Source organism: Diceros bicornis, chromosome 21, assembly GCF_020826845.1.
Source record: "Diceros bicornis minor isolate mBicDic1 chromosome 21, mDicBic1.mat.cur, whole genome shotgun sequence".
In the NCBI taxonomy this organism is placed as follows: Eukaryota; Metazoa; Chordata; class Mammalia; order Perissodactyla; family Rhinocerotidae; genus Diceros; species Diceros bicornis.
Window position 1 is genome coordinate 53,934,608 of NC_080760.1, and position 27,273 is coordinate 53,961,880.

The following is a 27,273-nucleotide window of genomic DNA, read 5'->3' on the forward strand; positions in this document are numbered from 1 at the left end:
GGCCAGAGGGCAGCCAGCGCTGGGCCGGGCCCACCCTGCCGCGGCCAGGAGACAGCACTCGCGCCCGGGCCCGGCCCACCCTGCCCCGGCCAGGAGACAGCACTCGCGCCCGGGCCCGGCCCACCCTGCCCCGGCCAGGAGACAGCACTCGCGCCCGGGCCCGGCCCACCCTGCCCCGGCCAGCAGACAGCACTCGCGCCCGGGCCCGGCCCACCCTGCCCCGGCCAGGAGACAGCACTCGCGCCCGGGCCCGGCCCACCCTGCCCCGGCCAGGAGACAGCACTCGCGCCCGGGCCCGGCCCACCCTGCCCCGGCCAGGAGACAGCACTCGCGCCCGGGCCCGGCCCACCCTGCCCCGGCCAGCAGACAGCACTCGCGCCCGGGCCCGGCCCACCCTGCCCCGGCCAGGAGACAGCACTCGCGCCCGGGCCCGGCCCACCCTGCCCCGGCCAGGAGACAGCACTCGCGCCCGGGCCCGGCCCACCCTGCCCCGGCCAGGAGACAGCACTCGCGCCCGGGCCCGGCCCACCCTGCCCCGGCCAGCAGACAGCACTCGCGCCCGGGCCCGGCCCACCCTGCCCCGGCCAGGAGACAGCACTCGCGCCCGGGCCCGGCCCACCCTGCCGCGGCCAGGAGACAGCACTCGCGCCCGGGCCCGGCCCACCCTGCCCCGGCCAGGAGACAGCACTCGCGCCCGGGCCCGGCCCACTCCCGGCCAGCAGACAGCACTCGCGCCCGGGCCGGGCCCACCCTGCCCCGGCCAGGAGACAGCACTCGCGCCCGGGCCCGGCCCACCCTGCCGCGGCCAGGAGACAGCACTCGCGCCCGGGCCCGGCCCACCCTGCCCCGGCCAGGAGACAGCACTCGCGCCCGGGCCCGGGCCCACCCTGCCGCGGCCAGGAGACAGCACTCGCGCCCGGGCCCGGCCCACCCTGCCGCGGCCAGGAGACAGCACTCGCGCCCGGGCCCGGCCCACCCTGCCGCGGCCAGGAGACAGCACTCGCGCCCGGGCCCGGCCCACCCTGCCCCGGCCAGGAGACAGCACTCGCGCCCGGGCCCGGCCCACCCTGCCCCGGCCAGGAGACAGCACTCGCGCCCGGGCCCGGCCCACCCTGCCCCGGCCAGGAGACAGCACTCGCGCCCGGGCCCGGCCCACCCTGCCCCGGCCAGGAGACAGCACTCGCGCCCGGGCCCGGCCCACCCTGCCGCGGCCAGGAGACAGCACTCGCGCCCGGGCCGGGCCCCACACGCCCTCTGGCCACCCGGCCCAGCGCTGCAGCTCCGTCTCCTGATGCGGGGCACGGAGCCAGGCACTCAAAAACCAAAACCACCCTGGCAAACAGAAAAAAACGGAAAATGGAGTTAATTAAAAGGAGAGATTTTAAGATAACTGTTGGGATGAAAGAGAACAAGGAGCATTACGCTTAAATTTGATTTAAACTGAATTTCTTGCAAGACAGTTAAGTAGCCGGGATGACCAAATGCAGAACAGCACAGGGAGAACAGGCCCATCGCCCAGGCCGCAGGGACCCTGCCACGGCAGCCATGCCGCCAATCCCCACGACTGACGCCAGATGGGACCTACCCCTCACTTCACCTGAGGGGATGTTCTTCCAGTTATACACTAGCTTGGAAGCAAACTCAGAACAGAGCCAGCCGCAGCACAGGTGATGTGGAAGCCTTCCCCAACAAGGCACCCACTCAGTGCGACCACCAGGAGCAGGCTCTCCTGAACCAGGTGCGCTAAGGGACCTCAGAGAGCACGGCCTCGTGCGTCACAGGTGGGGACGTCAGGCTCCGAAAGGGTCAGCCAGGGGCCCACAAGGCCGACCCACGGACCCCGGCTTGCACATCCTCATTCTTCCGATGCCACGCTCTGATTTCATTATGCTCCTCCCAAAGCTCCTTCTAAAACAAAGCGGCATGAGGAAGATTCTCCCAGCGTCTCCGGAGTTAACCTGTGACGCACTCGAAACAAGTGAGGCTTCCTAACGTGACTGCAGGAAATGGTGCAGAGAAACGGACTGCCAGGTCTGACTCACACACACAGGCTCTCACGAGAGCTGTGACTGGGACACCCGGGGATCAGCTCCCCTGTCTGTAAATGGGGACGACACCTACACTCTGTTCTGAGGATGCAACAACGCAGATGACTATGCGGTCCTCAACGCAGCAGGGTCTCAAGAAAGGGAGCTGCTGCTGTCACAGTCCTGAAGCTGGGGAGCAGGACAGCGGCCACCTCTGACAACACTCAGATAGGATGGTGCGGAAAACTGCCTGGCACAAGCAAAGCCTCTGTCCAACTCCATCACGGAGGATGCGGTGTTCAGGTACTTAGCACTGAAAGAGACAAATAACAAAAAAGAACAGAGAACCACCTAACAGAATTTAACTTACTAAACACAGTCTAACTTCTGTTTGGATGGTCCAGAAGCATGAGTCATCTAATAATGAAGATACCATCGGTCTTATGAGAATATTAACCCAGAGTCGTCACTAAAAGGGGTAAATTTTTGTTGGAAAATTCTGTTTCTATGCAGTTACCAGAAGCCAGGTGTAGCCTGCTGCTTCACTGCAGACGGTCCGGAGCACGCTTACCCATATCACCACGGACCTCCGTGTCGCCTCGCACAGGACCTTCCCGGCCCCTAGGAATGCTGACCAGCCAGGAGGGAGGTCGGCTGGGTAAACAGGAGTGCTGGCGAGCAGGACGGTGGCGGGGAGCAGGGCTACCTCCCTGGCCACCTGTGGAGGGGTGGACACCTGGACACCGACCACGTGGCAGTCCAGGACACGGCCCCTTCCGTTAAGGCGCCTACGAGTGGAGGTGGAAGTGAGAGGAAAACCTCTCCCTAAACGCACAGCCAGCCCGTGACAGCTGCCCCAAGGCCGGGGTGTCAGAGGGGGCGGGGGGAGTCCCCTTCTCCGACGACGGAGGGCGGTGGGCAGGCCGGGACGACTAAGGAGGCGGCTGCACTGAGGCCCAGGCGTCCTGCCGGGGACGGAGCACAGAGGTTTTGGACTCGATGGTCAACAGGAGCAGGGCAGCTGGCTCACTTCACCGTGGCCAGGGGTGTGCCAGGCACCTTCTGGCGACGGGGATGGCAGGACCCGCCCTGCCCCTTTGTGGAGACACCCATGGTGGACAGCACGGTGGACGCGGGCCAGCACAGCCCAGGGGCAGGAAGAGGTGCTGTCCAGGAGTTCTGTAGCACCGAGGGTGGTGGGGGCCACCAGTGCAAAGGTGGGGGCAGGGGCTCGGACTTGACCCAGGTCAGCCGTGGGGCTTCCAGGAGCCTGAGGCAAACGTAAGAACCAAAAGGAAACTCCTTCAGAAGGGGGACAAGTGTCTCGCAATTATCACGCTCCAGGTCAAAGACCATCGAGGCCAGAAGAGCTCAGACAAGGTCCTGCCCCACCAGAACCTCAGAGGAGAAACGGGCCCGGGAGGCCAGGGGCTCCCAGCAACGACAGTGACACTGAGCTGACCCCAACACCGACTCCTCCTGCCCTCTCAAGTACCCCCCGGCTAGGGTTGCCTCCAAGTTTCTGAAAGCTGGATGTCTGTTCTGAAGGAGGCCCCGAAAACTCGTAAGCAGCCTGTGCTGCATGCTCCCGTCCTGACCAGAAGAATTACAAATGTGCCCCTTACTGCGCATCTTTGACTGCAACTCAGATCCCCGTGGCCTGGGGTCCCTCACCACTCTCTAGATGTCCCCACCTCCCCCGTCCTGAAGTCCTGCCCCACTGGCAGCGTCTCCCTGAACTAGTCTCCATCCCTCACTCCTCTCTCTGACTTTCGAGGCCCCTTGCTGCTCTGTCCCCCGCACGAGGCCTGGCCAGGATACGAGGGACACGCAGGACATTCTGTGCTCAGCTCGGCCCCTCCCGCCACCCCAACCCTCATACCTTCCGTCTGCTATTCCCCTGCTTTCACCTTCCTCACCCCTCCAAAATAACAAATTTGCACTAGTCATCGTCCAAGGCCCCGGCTACAAACAGCAGACGACCCCTGAGAAGTCAGCCACCCTCCCCATGGAGGCAGCAATGCCTTTGAGATTTGGGACAATGTTGCATGAGTCTGCTGTGTCCCCTTGGTGCTGGGACAAGCAGCCACAGTCTGGGGGCCTGAGCGAGTCTCCTTTCCTCCTGAAGCTCCAAGGCTACTTCTCACCTGGGCGTCCGGGAAGTGGGACAAGCTGGACGAGACCAGAACTCGAGGCGGCAGCCTAGGGCCTGCAGGATTTAGCATGGCCTCACACCCAGTCCAGCGGGGGGCGCTGGCACAGGGAGACTCAGCAGATCTGCCAGCCTGCCTCCACCGTAGGCCTAGTCCAGGTGGCCAGCAGGTGTTTCTGGCCAAGGCTGCACGCCATACAGGGAAGCATCGATAAGCCACCCGAACCACCCCTGGAATGTCTGTTATTTCATGGTTCGTTGTATCCGAAACCTGTCATAAGCCACATAATTCCTACCCCACAACCTCACCACCAAACTACACCCACATCCTGAGCTTACACAGACCCCATCAAGGCGAAAGCCGAGCCTAAGACACCCCAAGGATGCCAGAAGCCTCTGCACTGGAGAAGCTGCGGGCACTGAGCGCCTCTCTCCACGCGCAGGCAGTGGCCTACCTCCACGCAGGGCCATGCCTATGGTGGAGGAAAGATCCCCGCTCAGCCTGCAAGTCCTAGGCCCACCTACAGCTTCCAGTCCAGTGCCCCGGGACAGGTGGGAGAGGAGGGCAGAATGGAAGACAAATGAGGACGCTCTTGACACTGCAGCCTGGCACGTCTCAGCTTTTCCAGAAATCCCAGGCATCGATATCAGCTCCAACTCTGCCTACACTTCTAGGGTGGTCCCAGGGGGTCCACCAGACAAAGAGCGCCAAAGGGGCTGCAGTTGGTCAGCTTTTGGCTACACAAACGCAAAGCTTCAGGAATGCTGCTGCTGTTCCCCTGCAGCTCGAAGGCACAGAAGACAGGCGGCAACACGGACACAGGCCAGGTCCCGCTGACACTCCTATCTAGAGACCCGACGGCAGAGCGATGGAGTACGGGTGGACGGTGCAAAGTGACAACTCCAAGTGCCACAAGGTGTTTCCAAAGCCCAAGCCTGCCCCTCTGTCTCTAAGTCCTGCAGCGTCTCCACGGTATAAATCACAACACGCTCCTCGGGAGCACGGGTCACTTAAAAGATGGAAAACACCAGACACCGAGTGTTCTTATGTTGATCCTAAGAGTACGGACACATTGTAACGACGGCAGAAGAAACCCTTTCTTCACTGGCTTTAACTACGCGTATAAGCACTTTGCTTTACCCTGAAATTCAACGACGACAGTGACCTTCTGCAACTCACTTGTGAAAATGCTGAGGTTTGTGATCTGAGAAGGAAGAGTCCCAGAGGGAGTGCGCAGTCACAGGGGAAGCTGGGCGGGTAGAGTTTGCGGCTTAGATGAGGAGGGACAGGCAGCCTCAGGACCAGAGGGGCAGGTGCTGCTGCAGGAGCGGGAAGGGCACTGCCTAAGGGCCCGGCGCCAGCCGGCAGCTCGGGCGGGGAGGGGCCAGCCGGCGCCACACCCCCATCGTGTCAGGATGGAAAGCTGGCTGGAGCTGGCGAGGATGTCTGGTGTCTGTACAAATGTTCCTCTCAGGGGAAACTCTGAGACAGAGACTCCAGGACACCTTCATCCTCTTCCTCATTTGCCACCTGAAAACGAGCTGCTCTTCCCATTCTGAAACGGAACACAGGCCAAAACCTTCTACAGTGAACAGCCACCCAAAGAAACAAGTCACCAGATCCAAAACACTTCTCATCTGGCCAGTGGCCCAAGGCAATTCTATTCGGTTTATGTAGTTACAGCGGAACTCTCCCTGGGGATAAAAATCCTAATCCAACCCCAGTGGGCCGGTCTGTGTAAGGCCCGCAAAGATGGCCGAGATGCAGGAAGCTTTCTGCTCCCTCAGGTAGGTCCTCCAGGTGTTGCCGCCCCGGCCCAGGTGCTGTCTCCACTGGAGCCTCACCATGGAAGAACAGAACCGCCCGCTCAGCTGTGTCTCCCTCAGGCATCCACGGGGGCCCCGCCCCAGCTGCCCAGCGAGGCTGACAGCAGAGAATGGGGGACCTGCAAAGGCCGGCGCAGAACCAGATCCAGGGCTGAAAGTGGGCTCAGGGTCCTCCCAGCTCCAAAACGGGCTTCTTCCCCCCATCACCAGGCCGGCTCCCTCTATGGCCTCCCCGCGCCTCATCACTTTCAGCGGCCCAGTGAGTGCAAGTCAGATCCCGCCTTCACCACGTGGTCCTCGGCCAGACGTCTTCCGTAAGGGCGTCTTCCGTAAGGGCGGCCACAGGAACAGCGACCACACTCAACACCAGCCAGGCCAGGGGTCATGACACCTCAAAGGCTTCCACTCACCTAATATTCCAAGCTCAGAGTCCACGACCTCACGCCGGCCCCTGCCTTGGCTGGATATAGGCAGCTCCCCATGTTTCTTCCCCGCTACACACGTCGGCTCAACCTTCACTAAACCATCACTGAATCCCCACTCCAGGGGGACAGGCCTCGTGCTCCGCCCAGGCCAGAGCATGGGCCATTTTCTGCAGCAGGACCCACACTCCCGGCGTATAAAGTCCACCAAAGTGGACTGCCTCACACAGACTTGTCTGTCCAACTCCTGTGAGGCCTGCATTCTCGTCAACGCACATCCATGTCCATCTTCATTAAGATATTTCCTGAGGACGTGCACACCCCAGTTGGGAAGATACTGTCCCCGAAGTCAAGGACCAACAAAACATGACGGAGAGGCAGAAACAGGACGCACGGCAGAAAGCCCGTGAAGTGAGTCCAAAACACTGAAGCAGCAGAGGAAGGAGCCGCTATACGCTCGGATCTGTACGCTTCCCGACACACACCCGCACTGCAACGGCTTTCCACGTCAGGATGTTTGCAAACAGGAGATTTTAGTCTTTCCCCAGAGAATCTCTAACAATGCTAAATAGTGAGGTTTAGCAGTGATTGCAGATGGAACACCCAACGCTTCTAGAACCAGTGACGGTGCTTTTCACCCTTTGATGTCAGTCCACAAGCTGGGTGGACACTGCTTCTCAGGAAACAACCGAGGCCGTCAGCATGAAGTGGGGGCAGGGGGCACGTGGAGGGCGGGCGGGGGGCGTCACTCTGGGCAGGAGCAGCGTACGCGGAGTCCCTGGTGGCTCCCCTCTGTCACTGACTACACACACAGCGTGGGGAGGCCACGCACTGGCTTGGGCGAGCTGCTGCCCACGGGGGAACCCCAATCAAATACCCTCTCCTGGGAGCTCCTGGGTGACAGCTGCCTCCAAAAGGCACGAGGGAGACAGGCCCGGATCCAGCCCCTGAGGGGCCCCTGCACCGGGACCCGAATCTCCGCCTGTGCCCCCACCCAGCCCCTGGGAAGCAGGGCTCTGAACTCATGATCCCTCTTCCCCCCCAGCTCCCTGCTGGAACAGGGGCTTGGGAACAGAAAAGGAGGACCTGCGGTGGCTATGGCACATGTGTCACCAGCCTCCCGAGCCCCTCCCGCTGCGCCCCCAGGAAGCTCAGTCTGGAGGAAGCCTCGCACGTACACTCACTAGAAACAGACCAAGGCGGAGCGAGATAAGCAGGCCAGCCTGCAAACGGATCTTACTTGTGCTTTTAAAAGCACCTTTTAAGTAGCACGTTCTCTACTTAAACCACTTTAAATCCTTCCCAGAATAAAGCAAGTAGAAGCAGAGTAACAGGTTTAGTTCAAAAGCGCGTTTCCCCATGGAGGCACACTGAGAACAGCGAACCGCATCTCTCTGCGCCTGGCCCGGATCCAGGCCCTGCTGTCCCCAGAAGCCTGGCCCACAGCACATGACCCCTCCTGCAGTTTACCAGGAGACGCTCCTGTCTGTCCACTTACTAGTGGCCCTTGCCTTGATCCCACTGTCTATCGCATCCACGCCTTCCCCCGTAAGTTCAAGACTACTGGAGAAAACAAGTAGCCGTGCTTTACAGACCACGCAGACCCACAGTGAAGCCAGTAAACAAAGTGACTGCTCCACGCCAGCTGAGGGGGGCTCTTCGGGTCTGCCGGAGGGCTCACACCTTCAGTTAGGATTCATCCCTGCGCACTAAGAACTCAGACAGGCACAAGCAGCAGGGCAGGACGCCACGGCCACTGCAGGGCCCTGAGTGAGTGGCTCACCTCCCCAGGCCATGAGCAAAACGGCAGGGTGTGAGCAGAGCACGCTCCCTGCTCTTCCCCGTCCACAGGCTTTGATGCTACAACTTTGAACCGCACACCGAGGGCATAACCATCACAGCAGAAAGGCCTGCAGGGCCAGCAGAAAGCCTGTGACAGACACGCTATAAACTCCACACACCTCACTCTTTCTTCAAGACTAATTTTAACAGAGAGAAGACATAACCGCAGCTAACAAACCTTTCCTTGCGGATATAATTTACAGCATCATGACTCAGCTGCCCTGACAGCCTAATAGGTGAGGTCACCTGGATGCCTAATGGTGTCTTCACAAGGGAACAACCTACACACAGGGCAAGGAGAGCAGGCTGTGCACCTCCCAACGGCCCCTCCCAACTGGGACCACCTTCGCTGGCCTCCCACCTCCAAGGCCCTCGGAGCCCCGGGCCGGCCCCTCATTAACCCTTCACGGTGCATCTGGATTTCCAAACTCCTTCCGGACTAGTTGGTTGAACAGCCAATTAAAGGCAGTTAACTACAAATACGAAAATTATTTATGAATTTGGTTAAAGAGGTTATTCTTTTGGGGATCTGACAAGTCTATCAAGAAAAAACTTTAGGCCATAAAAGGGTCAATGCGCCAAGGGTCAGCCCACCACCCTCCTCAAGTGCTGCCTCGGGGCAGCAGGCTCGCTGCCAGGCCAACAGCCTCTCAGCCAGGAGTGTCCAGGGCCCGGTGCTCAGACTGCGGCCAGGTGGGACTGACAGCATCTCTGGCAGCAGCAGAGCGGCGCTCTCGGGCCTCCCAGGGCACACGCACAAGGGCCCCTGGGCAGGGTGCATGGCGAGAAGAGGTGCAGGACCCTCAACTCCCCCCTTTCTCCTACCTTCTTCTGCCTACTTGTGGGTCACGCCCAGGCCAGCCCTCCCACCCTGCTCCCAGGATCCCAACTCTCCCAACCCGGATCGCAACCTCCTCTTGCAGGCAAGCCAGTCATTCACTACACCCCCCAAAGCTAGTCCCCACACAGCCCCGGGGATCCAGCTTGCGCACACGAGGAACCAGCACGCAGAGACGACGTCCAACAGAACCACCTGCTCTCACTGTTTCATTCTCTTCACAATCCTTCTGGATTCCACAGCATCTGCCAGGACAAGCAGCCCTCCAGCCTGGCGGTCGGTCGCCCTCTAGCCTCCTCCAGCTCGGCCTCCCTGTGCTCCAGCCCAGCTCGGCCGCTGCTTCCTCCTCTAAGTGGCCGCGCCATCCCTGCGGTTTGGAATGTCGGCTCTGCCCCGCCGTCAATCAAGGCATGCGCGCCAACAGCCAAGACAGAAAGTCCTCCGCGCTCCCCGACTGGACCTCACCCCCTCGCTCCTGAGAACTGCATAGCCGCTGATCTAACGACATCCTCAACTGCTCCGTGTGGGTGCGTAACTGCACCTGAAACTCTGAAAGCACTTCTACAAGCCAACCACTATTCTAGACGCTTTATATTTCGTAACCAATGCTCGCAGGAGTCCAGTGCGGGGAATACGGTTATTAGCACCAATTCACAGATGAGGAAACTGAGGCACAAAGGGCCAAGCCCTTGCCCGGAAGATGCAGGATTAGAACCGCTGGGCACAGAGCAGGACTGGGACAGCAGCCCTGGGCAGTGCCTCCTCCCAGCGCTGGCTCGAGCCCCATTCTGGCCTTGCTTTTCTGTGGGAATCCTCCTGCTCCAGACGCGGATGTCAGGAAGATGCTGACAGAGGCTCCTAGAACTTCGAGGCTCGGTCCGGGCTGCGTTCGAGATCTGAGTCAGGAATCTGGAGAAGCTGACAGCGGTGGGCAGAGCCAGGGGATAGAGAAACAGTACCTGCACACACACAGGGTCTCAAGAGGAGGCTGCCGGCGGGGCGGGGTGGAGCAAGAGAGGGGAGGGCTGTGCTTGTGCTTTTGCTGGAAGAAGTTAAAACCTGGCCTGAGCAGAATCTCAGTTTAAAAGTCCTTTACTTCTCTTTCCATACTTTATAGATAACCATTAGTGTAAAGCATCGAGTCACAAAGATGTTATTTGACTCATGGCTTCCCATTACGATAAGGATTCCTATCTTTAGGGCAGCAGATGGGGTAAGACTGCTGAGCATTATCAGTAACTGTTCATACTAAAGCTGTGTTCTCTTTATTTGAAGAGGACGAAGAGGTGATTTTATAAACGGGTGGGACTCCGGGTTTTCCCAGCTTAGAAGAGCTGGGCTGGCCTGCCAAGAAGCTGGCTGCCAACGTCCGGAGAAGCCAGGCTGGAAAGGATCACACGTCCTGTCTTGAGCGCAACTAAGTAGCCACATGCCAGAGACCTGCAGGGTCCCTGGTGGCTGTGGCCTCTGCAGAGGGGACCTCGAGGGAGGCCCGCGGTGAATGCTGGAGAAAGCCAGCAGCCCCGGGTCCTCCAGGCCAGCCAGGGAAACAGACTCTGGGCAAAGCAGGCCCCTCACTCACCTCCCAGCTCCTCTGAATCAGGAGTCAGTCAAGCACCTTCTCTGCCTGCGGGCCCAGGATGCAGAGGCGGCTCGGGGGACTCCTGGCACTGCAGCTTCAGACCCGCAGGCACAGTCTCCTACGAAACACATCATGCCTCACTTCATCAGTGAACATGAGCTAGCGGAGAACTCAAACCCTGACAGCTAGACATCCCCCCAAAGAATTTTAAATAAATGAAATATATGTTATTATATACTATATAATACATTATACACAAACATTATATATGTATAATGACGTGTGTATTACATATATTACACTATATAGCTAAATAAAATGTGTATAATATATATGTAATGTTATAATATACAATTTATTGCAATATAATACTACATCATATATGAATATATTTATAAGTCCAGGGCGCTCTCATGCCGTGGTACATATCTGGCTATGGGATTAACTACAGGTGCACATGCAGAGCTGTAACCTGGTGGCCCCTCTTCCGGGACTCTCTGGTGCTGACACCAAGGTCCCACGTGCTGCAGCTCCCAGCCTGACCTGGCCACCTCGGCCACCTGAGTGCCCCGCCTGACCCGGCCACCTCGGCTCAGCTCAGCTCAGGGTCAAGAACTCCATCCTGCCACTCCAATAGTCTTATCTCAATGTGACACTGCTTAATTCTTCTGGACAAGGCCACTCTCCACGGCACTCACTGCTAATTTTAGCCACCTTACATTTCCCCACAAAGTAAACTGGAGCACCCCAATGTCACCATCACGACAGCATGCCAACAGTCCCTCTAGATGGCATTCTGCGGTCCAGGTTTTCAGACTCGCTAGTGCCTGAGACACATGTCCCAAGTCTGATGGGTGGTCACTGCTAATCGTGGTCACAACAACAAGGAAACACAATCGACCATGATCCTCGGGGTTATCTCTGACACACTCCTCACAGGGAGAGACTGGCCCCAGGCCAGCGCCAGCCCAGCACCGGCCTGCTTCCGGCGCTGCTGGACGCACGGGTTCACGTGGCTCCCAGGCCCGGCACCCCGTCCTCAGGATTCCAGAGACAGCCCAGGCGCCCATCCTGCAGCGTTCGCGGCCTCGGCTCCAGAACAGAGGGTCCTCTGCTGGGGCCCAGAGACAGGGGAGCTGGGGAGGACCGTCCCTGGGTGGGTGTTAGGAGGACCCATAAGCACTCCTTAAAGTATACACAAAATGGTGTCTTTTTGCATTTTTGTGGGAAAGAGATCCATAGCTTTCACCAGATTTTCAAACGGCTCCAAGACCCAAAAAAGTTTAAGAACTATCCCAGTTAGAGAAATGGGGAAGGAGGAAGTAAATATGGTCACTCAGCTGGTTAAAGGGATTTTTGCTGTGATATGATTATTACATAATCTTTTCATAATTTTTAAAAGTCAGTCCTTCCTTTTGTAGTTTCCTTTAGCACTTAGTTGAGCAATTTAGGTTCACACCAAAAAAAAAAAGGGGGGGGGGGACAGAGACAAAGAAAAACAGAAAGATACATTCTAAATTTAGGAAAAACTATAAGGGCCAGCCCACATTATCACAGAGCTGAGAATTTTCTGGAGCTCATCAAACAAAGTCACAGTGACATCAGAAAGTAAAGCTCAAACCACAATTTCTAGAACTGATCCTAAAGGACTGGGCAAAAGTATGAACAACCACAAGTAAAACGACTATCACTCTGTCAAATAAAGTCAAGTCAGGCAGGCAGGTGACGGCGTCCGGGTCGAGCCCTGGATGGATGGTACTGACCCGGCTCCCCAGCACAATAATGAGCTTGTTCTGCACGTTTTGTACACGGTTTTAGCTCATTCGTTCTGAAAAGTAACCCAGGACAGACCGAGCTGGGGAAAGACTGAGCAAGAAAAAAACAGATCAGCGAAACGCTGGTCTCGAGTTTCATAACCAAAACACGAGCCACACTCTAGATAAAACCTTAATCCAATCTGCACACTGCGTTTGAAGAAGGGGTCCAGCAGTCAGCTCTCTCCCTCAGATCCAAGAACAGTCATGCTCTTTCCACCGTGCCTGGCTCGAGAGCTGGCTGCCCCTGGCTGCCCGGTGCAGGGCAGAGGCATCATGGTTAGGACACTGATCTACGCAAGGCTCTCCCTCCTCGTCCAACCTCGCACTGGATTCCTACCATGCACGTATTATGGGCTGAAGGCTTCAGACTGCCCTCAAGTTGCTTCAAGGCCGCCCAGGAGACAATGGAAGCCCACCTGTAACCCTAGGAAAGGAGAAAGTGGCACACACACGTGAGGCCTGACACATCCTGAGCACAGTCACAGCTCGCCCTGGACCCACCAAGCCCCTTCAGTCTGAGTTTCTCAGCCCAACGCAGTTGGGCTGCCCAACGCAGTTCCTTCCCTCTGCCATCTCTCCAAGACCCCAAGTTACCAAAAACCTAGAGCCATCAGCTCCAACCAGAGAACCACGCCAGGCGACCGGAAGGCCAACAGGCTAGTCACACACACACGCACACTCCACCCCAGGGAGCCGAGGAGAGAGGAGGACAGGGACGGTGAAGGCCTGGCACTGGTCTCCCAGGCTCCTGCCCTGACAGGTCACCACCAGTTGACCCGGCCCCTGCACGGAAAGCCACCCCCTCTCCCACAGCCCCCGTCTCTTGGGTGCTTCTGGCAATTGCTCCTCTCCGCTGCCCCTGGGCCTAGGGGTGACGGTCCAGCTGCGGCCAGGCTCCTCCTTGCCAGTGTCCCTCAACCCTGCCCACCCCTCTGTGTGGCCCGTTCTCACTCTCCTCGAGCTACTTGTGGACGCCATCTGCTTCCTGGCAACAGCAGGACACAACAGATCCACTGAGAACATCCTAACCGACACCAACACACACACACGCACGGTCACCATGGGGCGCTGAGGCTGTCAGTGAGAACAACTCGACCTTGACGCAGCTGTGAAGGACTGATTCTATGAAGTTCTCGATCAGTCTGTTACCAAATCAAGTCTGGAACCAGCAGCCTTGAAACTGATGCTCAGGTGCAAGACAGGAGGACGTGCGAGCGGATTCCAGACTGCGCGACACTCAGCAAGAGGCCACGTGTACTAAGGCCCCAACTGCACGGGAGGCATCAAAGATGGTATCACACTCCCAAATCAGTGTCGGCACTCAGGTCAGTGCAAAGAAAATGGAACTTAAAGGGAATTCCACATAAACTGGATATGCAGGCCCTAGTTAATGTAAATCAACAATTCACTGTAAAGATGGCAACCTACTTACATCACACCTACAGTCAAAGGGGGGAAAAATGCAGACCGTCCTTGTGAAGTCTAAAATGTGACCACAGAGGCTCCACTGCTGACGGTTTAAGGTGTTGCCTTTGGGCTTAGCTTAGAGTGCTGGGGAGGGGGCAGTTATGTTTGGAAATGAATACTGCATCTATAAAATAGTTTTACAATTAAAAAATATATCAATCTAGACAAGATCTTCCTGATGCGAAAATGTGCAAAAGAAAAAGTAAGAAAGAATGGTTTAAAAAAAAGGTTGAGAGCCAATACGCACATGAAAACATGTTCAACATCACTAATCATCAGGGAAATGCAAATTAAAACAACACTAAGATACCTCCTCATGCCCGTTAGAATGGCTATAATCACCAAGACAAAAAACTACAAATGTTGGAGAGGATGTGGAGAAACAGGAACCCTCATACACAGCTGGTAGGAATGCAAACTCGTGCAGCCTCTATGGAAAACAGTATGGAGATTCCTCAAAGAATTAAAAACAGAAATACCCTGTGATCCAGCTATCCCATTACTATCCAACGACCCTGAAATCAACAATCCAAAGAGGCTTATGCACCCCTATGTTCATTGCAGCATTATTCACTATAGCCAAGAAGTGGAAACAACCTAAATGTCCCTGGACTGATGACTGGATCAAGAAGATGTGGTATATATATACAACAGAATACTACTCAGCCAAAAAAAAAAAAAAAACACAGAATCGTCCCATTTGCAACAACATGGATGGGCCTGAAGGATATTATGTTAAGCCAAATAAGCCAAAAAGAGAAAGACAAACACTGTATGATCTCACTCATATGTGGAATATAAACCAACACATGGACAGAGAAAACTGTATTGTGGTTACCAGGGGCAATGGGGGTGGGCACAAGGGGTGAAGGGAGACATATATATGGTGATGAACAAACAAAAATGTACAACCCACAATTTCACAATGTTATAAACTATTAAAAAATCAATAAAAAAAAATAAAAAGGTTGAGAAATCCTGGTTTGGGGCTTAAGACCAACTTGTGGCAGAGAATCGGGCCAGGCTGAACTCTGACCAGGAGGATCCTGAGCCCACAGGCCAGGGTCTCGGGGTCGCGGCCCCCTCCACTGCACCCTGCCATTAGCATGGTGTCCCACCAGGGGCAACTGGGAGGGACCTGCCTGGGCTCGAAAGACACTCCACACTCCAAAACCGACAGAGAGCGGTCAGGGGTCGCTGGACACAAGTCTGCCTGCCCTTCACAAGAGCAGGGACCTGTCTGCTTCCGCTTGCTGTTGTCTCCCATGCCTGCCCAGTGCCTGCACACAGTGAGAGCTCGCTGATGCTGAGGAGGCGGCTCAGAGGCATGCACAGATGCCCAGAGAAGAGGGCAGAGCAGGGAGAAGTGGCACCAACCAGTGCCAGTCCTGAAATACCTGGTCCCGAGGGGCAACAGAGGGAGAGTGGGAATGGGGCTCAGCCTGACACACGGCTGCCAGGACTCTCGGAGCCCTGCAGGGCTTCTCCAGCCAAGGGCTCATTGGCACTGGTCCTCGTGGTGACCAGCAGTGACTAGAACTCACGCCATGGGGACAGCCGTGAGCGTGCCCTGGCACTCCTCGCCCCTCGCAGTGAGCGCTTACTGCATGTGAGCCAGTTAGCTATGGCCCCAATGGCAGGACAACAGGCAGCCGGCAGCACAGGTCAGGACAGGGGGCTGCCCAAGGCCCCGACTCAGAGAGGACAGATAGGCGTGGCAAGCAACGCTGCTCAAGAGCCCCGAGTGGGCCCCCTGCACAGGCCCCAAGGCGCCCAGGAACCTGCGGGCGCCAGATGCTCCCCGAGGCGGGCAGCACTGCACCAGTGTCAACTCCTAGGCTGCCGTCTGGGGAGCACCTCCCAGGTGGGCCACCCAGGCCTTCTTCGCTTGATCCTCCAGGGCACTGCCAGCTGCCTGGGTTCACAGGTGAGGAAATGAGCCAGGAAAGGGCAGGTGACCCAGGTCACCCCACAGAGCAGGGGCAGCAGCTCTCCCAGGCTCCACACCGAGTCTTTCCATGTGGGCTTCAGGAGAAGCCAAGCCTAGAGGTCTGTCTTCTGTTGGCCAAGGCGGCTGGCGTCCCAGGGCGGGAAGCAGGAATACACCACAATACAGTGTCCAGGAGAGAAGCCCCTGGCTGGTACGGGAGCCACAGGTCGGGCTGCAGGAGAGACACAGAAGACAGCAGAGGGACAGCACTCAGAAGGCTTGGTGGGGGAGGGTGGCCTGGCTGCAGAGGGTGTGCAGGTGCTCTCTGGGCTTACGGACACTCCCGAGCTCCCTCAGCCCCCAGCAGCCCATGGTGCAGGCCCATGACCATCACGGCTGTTTCTGGGCGGGGGCCCTGGGGCTCACAGAGGTTAAGCAGCGGGTCCCAAGTCACAGAGTCCCTAAGGGAGGCAGTGGGGTCCAGTCTCCGAAGGGTCTCCTGACCTCAGCCTCCTCACCTGCAATCAGCTGGTGGACGTGGCCCAAGGGTGCAGGGCCGGGATTCTCCGCGTCACCACTTTCCAATGAGGTGACCCGTGACAGCCTCTTGACCTCACCAATAAAGATCAGGATACCTCATTTTAAAAATGGGGATACTAACTCCTCACAGGGCTGTTTTAAGCTCACATGTTATCTGAAGCTGTGAGTGTAGACCACCGGCTCTCACAGACGGGCAGGGGCGAGGGACTGCTTTCTCTGGTCCCTCCCACCTGCTGTCTCGCCATGGAATCCCAGACGAAGGAGCTAGTCTGCAGCCCCCATCTTCCCTCGGTAACACCCAGGGCTGCTCAGAAAAGAAGGGACAGAGCAGGCTTCAGCCAAGCAGCTGCCCTGGGAGACCCTGCAGACAGGAGACAGGGAAACCAGGCCAGGAAAGCAGCTGGGTGGCACGGAGAGGGCCACACACTGATCGGGGCAGGGGAGCAGTCAGTTCATCTGCAAACGCACTGAGGTCACACCAAAAAGATTGTCCCTCGATGTACGCAGTGCTGAAGACAGCGCCTTTTCCCATTGATCAAACCGCAGGTGGCAGGGCGGTCACACAGACGCCGCTCACAGAGCAGCCCAGGCACTGGGTGCAGACCACTCCCCCTAAGTTGAAAGGCTCTGAGAGAAGTTCAAGGGCTCCGCACCTGCCAGCGGTGCATCTGGGGTCCATCTCGGTCCCGCCCTGTCTCCCTGGCTCTGGTGCAGAGCCCTTGCCCCTCCCGACAGTCCAGGTGGTCAGTCTCTGACAAGGCCACCATCCAAGCTCAGTGGGGCCTGTTTCCTGGCCAAATCACTGGTGACAACCAGGCGGGGTAGTCACTCACTACATCAGATGCAACTGAAGGTGCACCCCACCTCCACTGTCCAGAGCAGCAACCACGCCCTCAGGCCCTGACAGTCAGGCTTTGCTTCTTCCTAAGCCGGTTATAAGAGCCTCCACTTCCAAGAAGTCTCCCTGAACAGCCTCCCCTGAAGGTGGTAATGATCCTCCTGTGTGCTCGACGAGCACCGCATCATTGCTCTTCAGTGTCGCTTCTCTGCTCAGGCTAATACTGCTTTTCCACCTCCCACTGTCCCTAGGACATTTTCCAGCAGAGACAGTCAACCAGGAGACAGAATTCCAGATGAATTCCTTGATGTCTCTGGGCCTCAGTTTCCTCATCTATGAAATGGGGATACTACCACTTCCGTGCAGAGCAGTCGAAGTTCAGAGTTAACTCGGGATCTAGGTGGCAGTTCACACAGGACCTGGCCCCCAGCAGGTACTCAGAGGTGCCCGCTGAAGACAAAGGCGTCCGTGGGAGTCCCTGGGGCTGTGAGGACACTGTAAATACTCAGAGAGGTGGGGTGACGCCCCGGCACACCAACACTCAAAGTGCAACGCCACCAGCTTCTACCGGTGACTCAGTTCACCAGAACCAACCACGAGAGCCCTGGGTTCACACTCTCCTGGAAATCCGCTCAGCTCACAGCAACGGCCTCGGCAAGAACCTCAGACACTGTTCCCTTCGGATCCCGTCCGTATGGTCCATTTAATGCTTTCGAGAGCATGAACATGACAGCTGTCCCCGTCCCTCTCCCTGGGTGACCCGAGTCAGTGCACCCAGGACTCCTCCGAAAGGGAAGGGGCATCGCAGAGCCTCGGTGAGCCCCGTCCAGCGGGGGAGCCAGTGGAGCTCCGGCGGAGGCGGGCTGGGACCCCAGTCCCGGTCTGCAGGGCTCCTGGCCGAGACAGAACTGTGTGGGCAGGAACAAATCCCCAGACGGACAAGGTTCTGAAGGCAGCCTGAGGAAACCCACATGAAAATGGTTAGAAACTCTCTTCCAAAACCGTATCATAACCAGCAGAAACCACGGCCTGCATTCTCTTGGCTTCCAGACTCTGCCACAGACCCACAAGACTTCATCAAAACCTATCTGAGCTTTACAACCACAAACCGACATCACCCTGGGACCCTTATCGGCACAGCCTCCCCGCTCAAGCTGCTCCAACCGCCACGAATTAACCAAGCACGATAACCAGCCCGGGACAGTGCCACTGGGAACCCACCCTGTGGACACCTCCGTTCACCGGGACCTTCTACGACACTGCAGAATGCTTGGCCCGTCTCACACCGTTTTGAATTATTAGTATAACTGCCACCAGCTAGCTCACTTGTTCAAAAAAAGGTCCCGATTTTATTTTACATTTGTGTTAAACATCATTTCATGTTGTGAAAAGTTACCAATATTTTTCATACACACAGTCACAGTATTAAAGAGAAAAACAAGATACCCCAAACTGCAAAACTACGTATATTCTCGATGTACCTGCAAACCCAGCTTTTCAGGTGAGTAGAGGCATCACGCACCCCCATGGGCTCACAGTGCTACCCAGGAGACCAGAGGCCTGGGCCCAGCACCCGGTGGGTGGGCTCCAGGGCTCACTCCCAGGCTCGACCACTTACTGTGTGGCTTTGGACAAGTTATTTAACCTCTCTGTGCCTCCTCTTCCTCCCTGTAAAATGAGGTAATATAGCACAGCCCTTAGCAGGTTCTGTTAGGGAAAGAATGTGACTGAGAGCCCAGCTGTCTATGTTATTTCTTGAGTCCTACACTAAGTGCCAGGAAGAAATACGTATTATGCTCCCCGGGTTATAACAGAAGTTGAAGCTCAGAGCAGTCAGTGGGCAGCTTCTGGGCCAAGGTCACGAAGCCAGGGATGGCCCAGCCTGGGACGTAACTGCTCCCTGCACAACGCCCTGCTCTACAATGTTTCTGCTGCAGAAGACAAGGCACAGGGCCCCTCCCTACCCTAAGAAGTAAAAACACTTTACACATCTGAATAATCAAGGATGAGCTAGACATGTCTTCAACAGCCCTGAGCTTCCCCTCAGCTTCCCGTCAGCCAGGCTCGCTGAGCCCATGCTGGCAAATAAAAGAGCAAGACAGCTTCAACTCTACAATCCAGCTCCAGCACCAATCAGAGCTGCCTTCAAACGGGCACACTGAGCGCGACAGAGCGGCAGCTGGGCCAACCCCGAAGATCTGGCTCCATCCAGCAGAGGGTAGTGGTGCGCAGGGCCTGACAGGGAGGATTTCGTACTCCAAGCTTTTAATGCAAATGGTTTTTCACAAAAGTGATATGAAAAAACCACTAACGGTTATTCCTGTATTCCAGTTTCACGCAGCACAATGGGCTGGGAGTAGATCTGCGTACTGGAGTCAAGCACCAGGTGAGGGCCCGAGTTTCTAGAACAACTGAACTCTGCAGGCAGGGTCACCTAGGTGCTTGTCTCTCCTTCAGCAGCTCATGCCTTTCTCTAAGCCTTTGTTTTAGGAGCCTTGAACCTTGACTTCAGCATCAAGGCCCAAAATGCCGAGAAAGTGTAAGTAAGGATTCATGCTCCAGAGACCAGCAGAGGCTGCATCTTCGGGGCCATGTCACCCTGTCCTCCTACGGGGTGGGTAGGGGCTGCGCCGCCCTGCCCAGTTCCACTCTTCACTATCTAGATAAACCACAGGATTCCTCGAACACGAACCTGGAACCAGCTCCTATCCTCACTTTATCCCCAGGAACAAAGGGACTGCCTCACAATCTCAGGACGCATCTTGTACCCAAATAGTTACAAGTCCAAATTGGTGGGGAAGCACTCTTAAGTGGACTCTTAATGGCCAGCCCTGAGGACAGAAGACAGCTAAAACTTCAAGCTGACCCACATTCCCAAAGTCCCAAGAGCTGCGCCAGTGGTTTGGCTTGCGTCCCCCACGAAATGGATGACACCAAGAGACCCCCTACTTGGAATCTCTGCGTATGCCATAAAAGTGTCACGTGAGACTAAGTTCCACAGCTCTCAAGCCAAAGCATTTTCTGTTTCTGGGTGTGAAGGTAGAGGAATTTCTTGTTGTTTTTTAATTACTAAACTTATTTTCATATCAAACTTCAATTGGCTTTTAGGGTAAAAACAGTAAATGTTTATACTTTGAGAGCATCTCCTGCTTAACTAACAGAGGACCAGCCCAGGACCTTCAAAGAGATCTCAGGAAGTTCTCAGGAACTGACACCACCTCATCCTGGCTCCTCAGGGAGAGAGGCCCACCTTCCCCCACCCCACCAGTGAGGCTCCTCTGCACCCTCAGGAGCTTCTAGTCAACCTGCAGGCCTCTCCCTGGAGACAAGCAGACAACACTCTCCTCTTCCCAGCAGAGGCTCACTGTTGCCTGGAGAAGGAAAACCAGCAGAGCAGGCTTCCTGGATTCCTGCAGGGTGAGACCCTCTTCGGAATCCAAAGCCCAGCCAGGCTGTCTTTTCTGCTTCTAACACATCTTTGTCAAAAATTAAAATTTAACTCAAGGCACAATTCCATAGGTTTAAATTTTAATCCAACCAAGGAAAAACGCATTGCCACTAACTGAAACACACACATTTATGAGATGTAGCATCTTTCGCCCTTTAACACAGCACAACCAGAAAACACGCAATTGAATACTGAAGTAGACGCGGAGCACCACTGATGTCGCAATTTAACGCAATGGCCGATGCTTCACGCCTGCATCCACCGAGCACTGGGGCACCACACAGCAGAAGCACCTGATGGCACGTGTGCACATGCAAGGACAGCCTCGGCAGGTCCCAGGCGTGGGTGACTTGGAGAGACTGAATTTAGAGATCCTCAACGTCCCCATAAACTTGTTCCTAAAACTGAACTGCCTGAGAGGTCGCTAGCGGCAGAAGTCCCAGCCCCTGGTGGGCCCCCCACCCAAGGTCCCCTTCACACTCTCCCTTCCTCCTCGACAAAAGGAAGGCACACCTCTCATGGAATGTTCCAGTGGCAAGGGCATAGTTGGCACCAATGGCAGTTCAATAATTCCTTTAATTGAGGCATCTTAAGTGGACCTCACCCAGCTCTTTAAAACATGCCCTTCCAATGTAGTCTTTTTATTCTGTGCATTTAGTAATTATTTATCAAGACAAATAATACATTTATGCTTCTGTGATCAATTCTGTACTGATCATCACAATGACACAAAATTCTTCTGGATTGAGTTCACCCAGCCCTACCACAGAAACGCTTTACATTGCAGTTTATACTTTTGTCACAGAGAAGTGTGAAGAACGATCAATAAGACTTTCAAGTACAAAAGCGTGTAATATTAGAATAAATTCCATGAAGGAAAATGGAGCCCGCACACAAGTTCACGAAGAGGAGAATGTACGGAGAATGTACACACTATAGCCACTAGTGGTTTGCTCACGGTTTTAAAGGACAACGGTGGCTATCAGCCATTAGAGTATTTAACATTGGTTACTTTTGAGAGCAATAATAGTTATTTTAAATGTCCACATTTACAATATATTAGAAATTACATCTATAGCTCTTTAAAATTAGCATGAAAAAGTTCAGATGTCAATTTAAAAATGTGCCCATAGTTTTTCAAAGTTATTTTGCAGAACATGAGCAAAAATCTGCAGATCGCCGCTATAAGGCAATGCAACTCGGCAACAGTCATCATGTAACCAGTCACGATGACGATGACGACAGCACTGCCTCCTACCCCCTAAGCTGGCGCTCCCCCCGACGCCCAATGCACTCTGCATAAACAAGTTCATCTCTGGTGTTAAGATGTCAAAACCCCTCCCCTCAAAATTATTGATGGAAAAACATTCCCTTCCCACTCCAAGCCAAAAATCACACTCTTAAATACATTTTTCTACAACGATGACTACAAGTTGGCAATGAGGAGCTTATATATTGTCTTCTGGCCTTGCAATGTCCAAGTGGTTGCTTAAAATAGTGCAACGAGATCTGTATGTACAAGCACAGCGACCACGACCTCTGAACCAGACAAGCGCCCTGTTCCAACTCCCCTCTCCATCTGCTTTAAGGGTTTGCTACGTATTTTGCACTCAAGACTTTCCTTTCTTTGAAATGGGGAGAATCTGGTCGCCAAGCAATTCAGCTGGCTCTGGGATTCAAAGGCAGAACCCCAGGAGAGACCCTCCAGCAAACTCCAAAAACTCAAACCGAGCTGCACCCCAGAACCCCATCGGAAGGTACTTTCTAGAAGCAGCAAAATAGAGCACCTCTCTGGTGGGCACCAGTTCAGGAATGCAGTGCTCCTCTCACTGCCAGCAGAATCCTTCAACAGGTTTGGGAGGATGAAAACACCAAGGACCCAGGTCTGAACAACGCTTCCCTCACCCGGGCTCTGGGCCAAGCAGGTGGAAGGGCAAGGCAGCCTCGCTTCACATCTTGAAAAGGCTCAGCGAATCCCTTCAGCTTCGAGAGGATCCCACCTCGGACGGCGAGCGCTCCCATTCCTGCACTGCGGGGCAATGCCTAGCATAACGTGCCCCCTCGTTGGGGGTTCCTTATAGACTCTGCCACTGACCTTGTGTGACCTCTGTCTAGCCTAAGGTTCCAAACCAGCCAAACAGAACTCAGAGCCCTTCTCTCCAACTTCAGGGTTTTGTTTCATTTCCCATAATCTCTCTCAAAAAACTCATCGTGTGCTTAACTCAAGATTAACACAGTCAACAAAGGACCCACACCAACTGCCCGAGCGTCCCCGTTAGCTAAGGTGACAACAACAGCAGTCCAGGCGCTGCTTCGGAGGGGCCGCCGCGGACACGCAAGTTTAAAAGGAAAACTATTAGGGACAGGAAAACAGTAAGTGGATTATGCTGTTGCCATCGAAGTTCGTGGATTTTTTAATCTTCTTAAAATGCCTCCTCTAAAAGTCACTTGCCAAGGAAGCAAGTTCATAAACACTATTAGGTCCCACTAAATGTTTCCAATGTCACCGCTACCCGAGTGGCAGCGGGCTGAAAACGACTCTTGTGTAGACCGGTGGAGCCTGACTTCTGGCAAGCTTCCTTCTGACTTAAGGCAAGGAAGCTTCCTTCGCACACACAGTAAAAAGGTCCACAATCTCCCAGTTCCCTTCAAGCGCCTTATTTCACAAGGGCTTAGCACCTGACACCTTAAAAAAAGGCGGGGGGGGGGCGGTGGCGCTCAGGCACATTTTGAAAGTTCCACATTTCAAAAGACCCTTGTTCATTGATCTCGGTGGGGTAATTAAGCTAATCTAAACAAGGGGACCTTGTCTGGGCGCGGGTGGGGGAGGTGCCGCAGGCCAGCCTCGCCTGGGAGCCCCCTGCAGACAGCGGCGGCTCCCACCCTTCCCTTCTATATGGCTGCTCTTCATCTGGGAGGCTTTTCCCTCTGGTCAGATTTCCACTCAGCAAAGCTAAAACGCTCTCATGTTTCCTGGCTCAGAGTCGAGGCCACCCTCCTGATGGTGTTTCACTGAGTGCCCCTTCATCAGCGGAATTATGCTGTGATCAAAACAATCTGGGGAACCAGAGGAAGCGAGCGTGGGGCAGCATCCTCACCCATCCTCAGAAGGAACACGGCTTCCAGCACATTCCAGCTCCACAAATTATAGACAAGGCTCTGCCAGGGGTGTTCCTGAGGAGAGCACTGGCAATTTGGGGTTGTCTGCCACCTACAGCGCTCGCCAGTCGCCCTTGCTCCGTGCCAGGCCGCGAGGCTGTTAGTCACAAACCACCCCTGCTGGCTACACAGGGCCGGGCTTCGGGGCCCGCAAGACAAGCGGGAGAGGGCAGAGGGTGCAGACGGGGACAAACAGGCACCACAGGAGGAAAACGACAGCGCAGCCTGGGCCCCAGCCTGGCCCTCCGCCCTCCTCCCCACTGTCCCTCTGACAACACGGAGGAAACCAATCCAACATCAAGAACCGAGACGCTGGCTAAAATACCTTCTGGGGCTCCTTTCCTCCACTGGAGATGGGGGAGCCACTGGTGCCGCAGCCCCTCCTCCCCTGCAGACCAGCAGGGCGGGATCTCCTGGCTCTGAGAGGGCAGGGTCCTGGTCCCAGGCTCCTCCCGCCCCTTCCCACCTCTCCACCCCGCCCACCCCCCCACCCAATAAGCAAAGTTAGAGGGCAGAGAGAGCCCCAGGATGTTAAAAGCTGCAAGCTACCTTGGAGATCACCCAGTCCAATCTCTGCTCTGCGTTCACGATGCGACGTGGGCCAAGGCTGCAGCACACATCTCTGCAAGGGAAGCAGGCTCCCTCACCGGCCCCAGAGCCGGCCCCGGGGCAGCCTCCCCAGGGTGAAACCCGGGCCACACAAACCCACCTCACACACCTAATATGCATTTCAAATGCATCTCAAATGAGCCACTTCTTTCCTTTACAGCTGCTGCCCATAAAAACAATTAGCTGGAATGGGACTGAAATTCTTGATTCTTAAGACAACCTATTTCCCCACCCTCTCACCAGAAGCACTGGAGTTCTTTATCCTGTCAGGCTCTTTCCACCTAGGCCTGCATAGCCCTGGCCCCAGTCGGAGCCTCTCCTCATCTTCAAGCAGATTCTGCAGAATCTCTCCCAAGCATTAAACTCTTAGTCTTTCTTTTAACATGTAATTCAGATACAGCAGAAAAGCGTGGAAATTACATTTTTTAAAGGAAGCTAGGGGTTACTGTTTCTGACACCCAGCCATGTGTTCCTCTTCTTAATCAGTAAACCAATCCTCTGGCTTTTTATTCTTTTTTTTCCCTACTACCAGCACAAAATAGAAGAGAGGAAAGATGCCCCCACACCCTACCTGTCTGTCGCTGACGAGAGAAATGGGGTGGGATGGTGTGGAGAAGGAAGTGCAGGGCACACACATAATGCTGGCAAGATCGCCTCGAGTTTTCCCCGTAGAAACAGGCTTTGATTCTGACAATCATTTGACCCCAAAATTGCTTCAATATTCATCTTCTGAACCCTCCTCCCTTCCCAGGCCCTAGGCTAGGAGACATCTCCAAACCCAGGAGCTACAAGGCCCCTTTTGCTGAAGTCAGCTGAGGTATCCCAATGGGACTGGGCTCAGTGGGGCACTGGAAAAACAAAACTCCCTTGATCAAGCCCCCCTTCCCACTCCTCTCTAGCATCCCCCTCCACCTTCTAGAATCACTGTAAATAGCTAACCAGGAGGCTGTGCTTTTTTCAAACCACCGCATCTTGACATACCTCCCCTGGAAAAGCCCTCAGCTGGAATGTGCTTCCAAAGACCCCAGTCAAGAACCACACACCTTGGGCAGGAATGGGTTAAGCTCAAGAGCTCTAGGAGGCCGAGGTGCTCGGGAAAGGGAAAGCGGTGCTGAGACACAGATAAGATGTGCGGGTACTTCTGCAGGGCAAGGGCTCCGGCCCTGGATTCACGGATGCCCTGGCCCCTCTCCTCCTGGCACAAGCTTGCCGCAGGAAATAAAGGGGTCTTCAAAGGGAGAGACTGGAGGACAGTGCAGATAAGATAAAAAAAAAACACAGGCAAGCCCAGGGGGCAGCTCCAAGCCCAAGGTGTGGAACACTAGCGTGTGTGCTGGGGGAGGAGGGGTCCAGGCACAGGGGGCTGAGGCTGAACTCTCAGAAGTTGGAGGTGTCAGGCCGAGACGCCAGGCTTCCCTCCGGGTAGAGAAGCCGGGGAAATGGGCGTGGGGGATACTGAGGGGTGGACGGGGGCAGGGGCCGAGGGAAGGTGCACACCGCGGGGAGGGGCCCGGGATGCTCCAGGAGGCTGCAGGGACAGGACGAGGAGGGGCAGGTGCAGTCCGGGAGGGAAGGGGGGGGTCAAGGACAGGGGCGTGTGGGTCCCCTTCCCGGGGAAGAGACGCCCGGGCGGGCGGGCAGCGCGACCCCCGCCCGAGGCCGGGCCGCGCGGAGGTGGGGGTGGGGACGCGGCAGGTGCCGGGCTCCCAGGGGCGGGGCCTGGGCCGGCGGGCGGCCGCTCACCTGTCTCCTCCAGCCGGGGCCGCGGGGGCGGCGGCGCGGCGGGGGGCCGGGCCGAGCCGGGCCGGGCGGCGGGGGCGCGGTGCCCCGGGCGCTCGGGGGGGGGGGGCGGCGGCGGCAGGGGCCCGGCGGCGGCTGCTCCTCGGCCGGCCGGCCGGGCAGTCAGTCACCCAGAGAGGCGGGCGCAGAGGGAGCGCTGCGAGGCTGCGGCCGGCGCGCGGGGACAACGCCGCTTTATCGGGTCGGAAACAGCCGCCGCGCGCCGTTTCCGCTGACGCAGCGCCGGCCTGCGCTCATGATTATGCAGCAGCCCGCGGGAGGCCGGGGGCGGGGCCTGCGCCGCGCGCGCCCATTGGCCGTCGCGCGCCCCGCCCACCGCGCCGCCCCGCCCCGCCGCCCGAGGCCCCGCCCCGGAGCAGCCCCGCCCCTGCCCGCGTCCCGCCTCCCTCCTCGGGGGGGGGCGACCCGTGCGCCCCCCGCCCGGCTCCTCCCCGAGAGCTCCGGCCTCGGGGCCTCGGTGGCCGCGGAAGGGAGAGCCGTGCAGCCCCCGCCCCTCCCCTGCTCTCCCCGCGCCTCCCCCTCCCCAAACGCCCTCCTCGCCAAGAGGACGGGAGAGCCTCGTCACCGCCCACCAGCCTAGCCCCTCTGCGACACCCTCCTCCCATCGCCCCCCGCCCCCGGTCGGACCCCGGCAGGGCGAGCTCCGCCCCCAGGTGCCGCAGCAAACACTCTCCTGGTCTCCCTGTCCGGGTCTCCCTCCACAAACCCCCTACCTCACCCCGGGCCACCTCTCCTCCCCGCTCCCCTCCCGTCTCCCGCGCTCTGCGCGTGCCCGCCTTCCGGCCGGCGAGCCCCCCAGAGGGCTGGGCAGAAGCCCGGACCCGGACCTGGAGCCTCCCACTTGAGGCCTGACCCATGCCAACGGCACCGATCTGGTGTCACCCCGCAAGCAGAAGGGCTAGAATCCTAGGATGAGGCTGCTGGGAACCCAGAGGGACAAGGTGGGAGGAGGCAGCTTGACAGGGAAATAGATGA

General features: G+C 56.6%; 1 protein-coding gene across 6 annotated transcripts in view; it reads right to left on the bottom strand.

Annotated features, from left to right (window-relative positions):
* SLC45A4 (solute carrier family 45 member 4) overlaps positions 1-26,322 on the bottom strand; it is a 93,073-nt gene extending 66,751 nt beyond the window's left edge. For 2 of the 6 annotated variants that reach the window (XM_058565005.1, XM_058565002.1), the window contains exon 1: positions 10,691-10,808. The gene's annotated coding sequence lies outside the window, so the exon portion shown is untranslated. Of the gene's footprint in view, positions 1-10,690; positions 10,809-24,438; positions 25,356-26,241 lie in introns of those variants that run through there. The other 4 variants (XM_058565006.1, XM_058565003.1, XM_058565004.1 and 1 more) reach the window with 4 other exon arrangements.
* Positions 26,323-27,273: the final 951 nt, after the last annotated feature.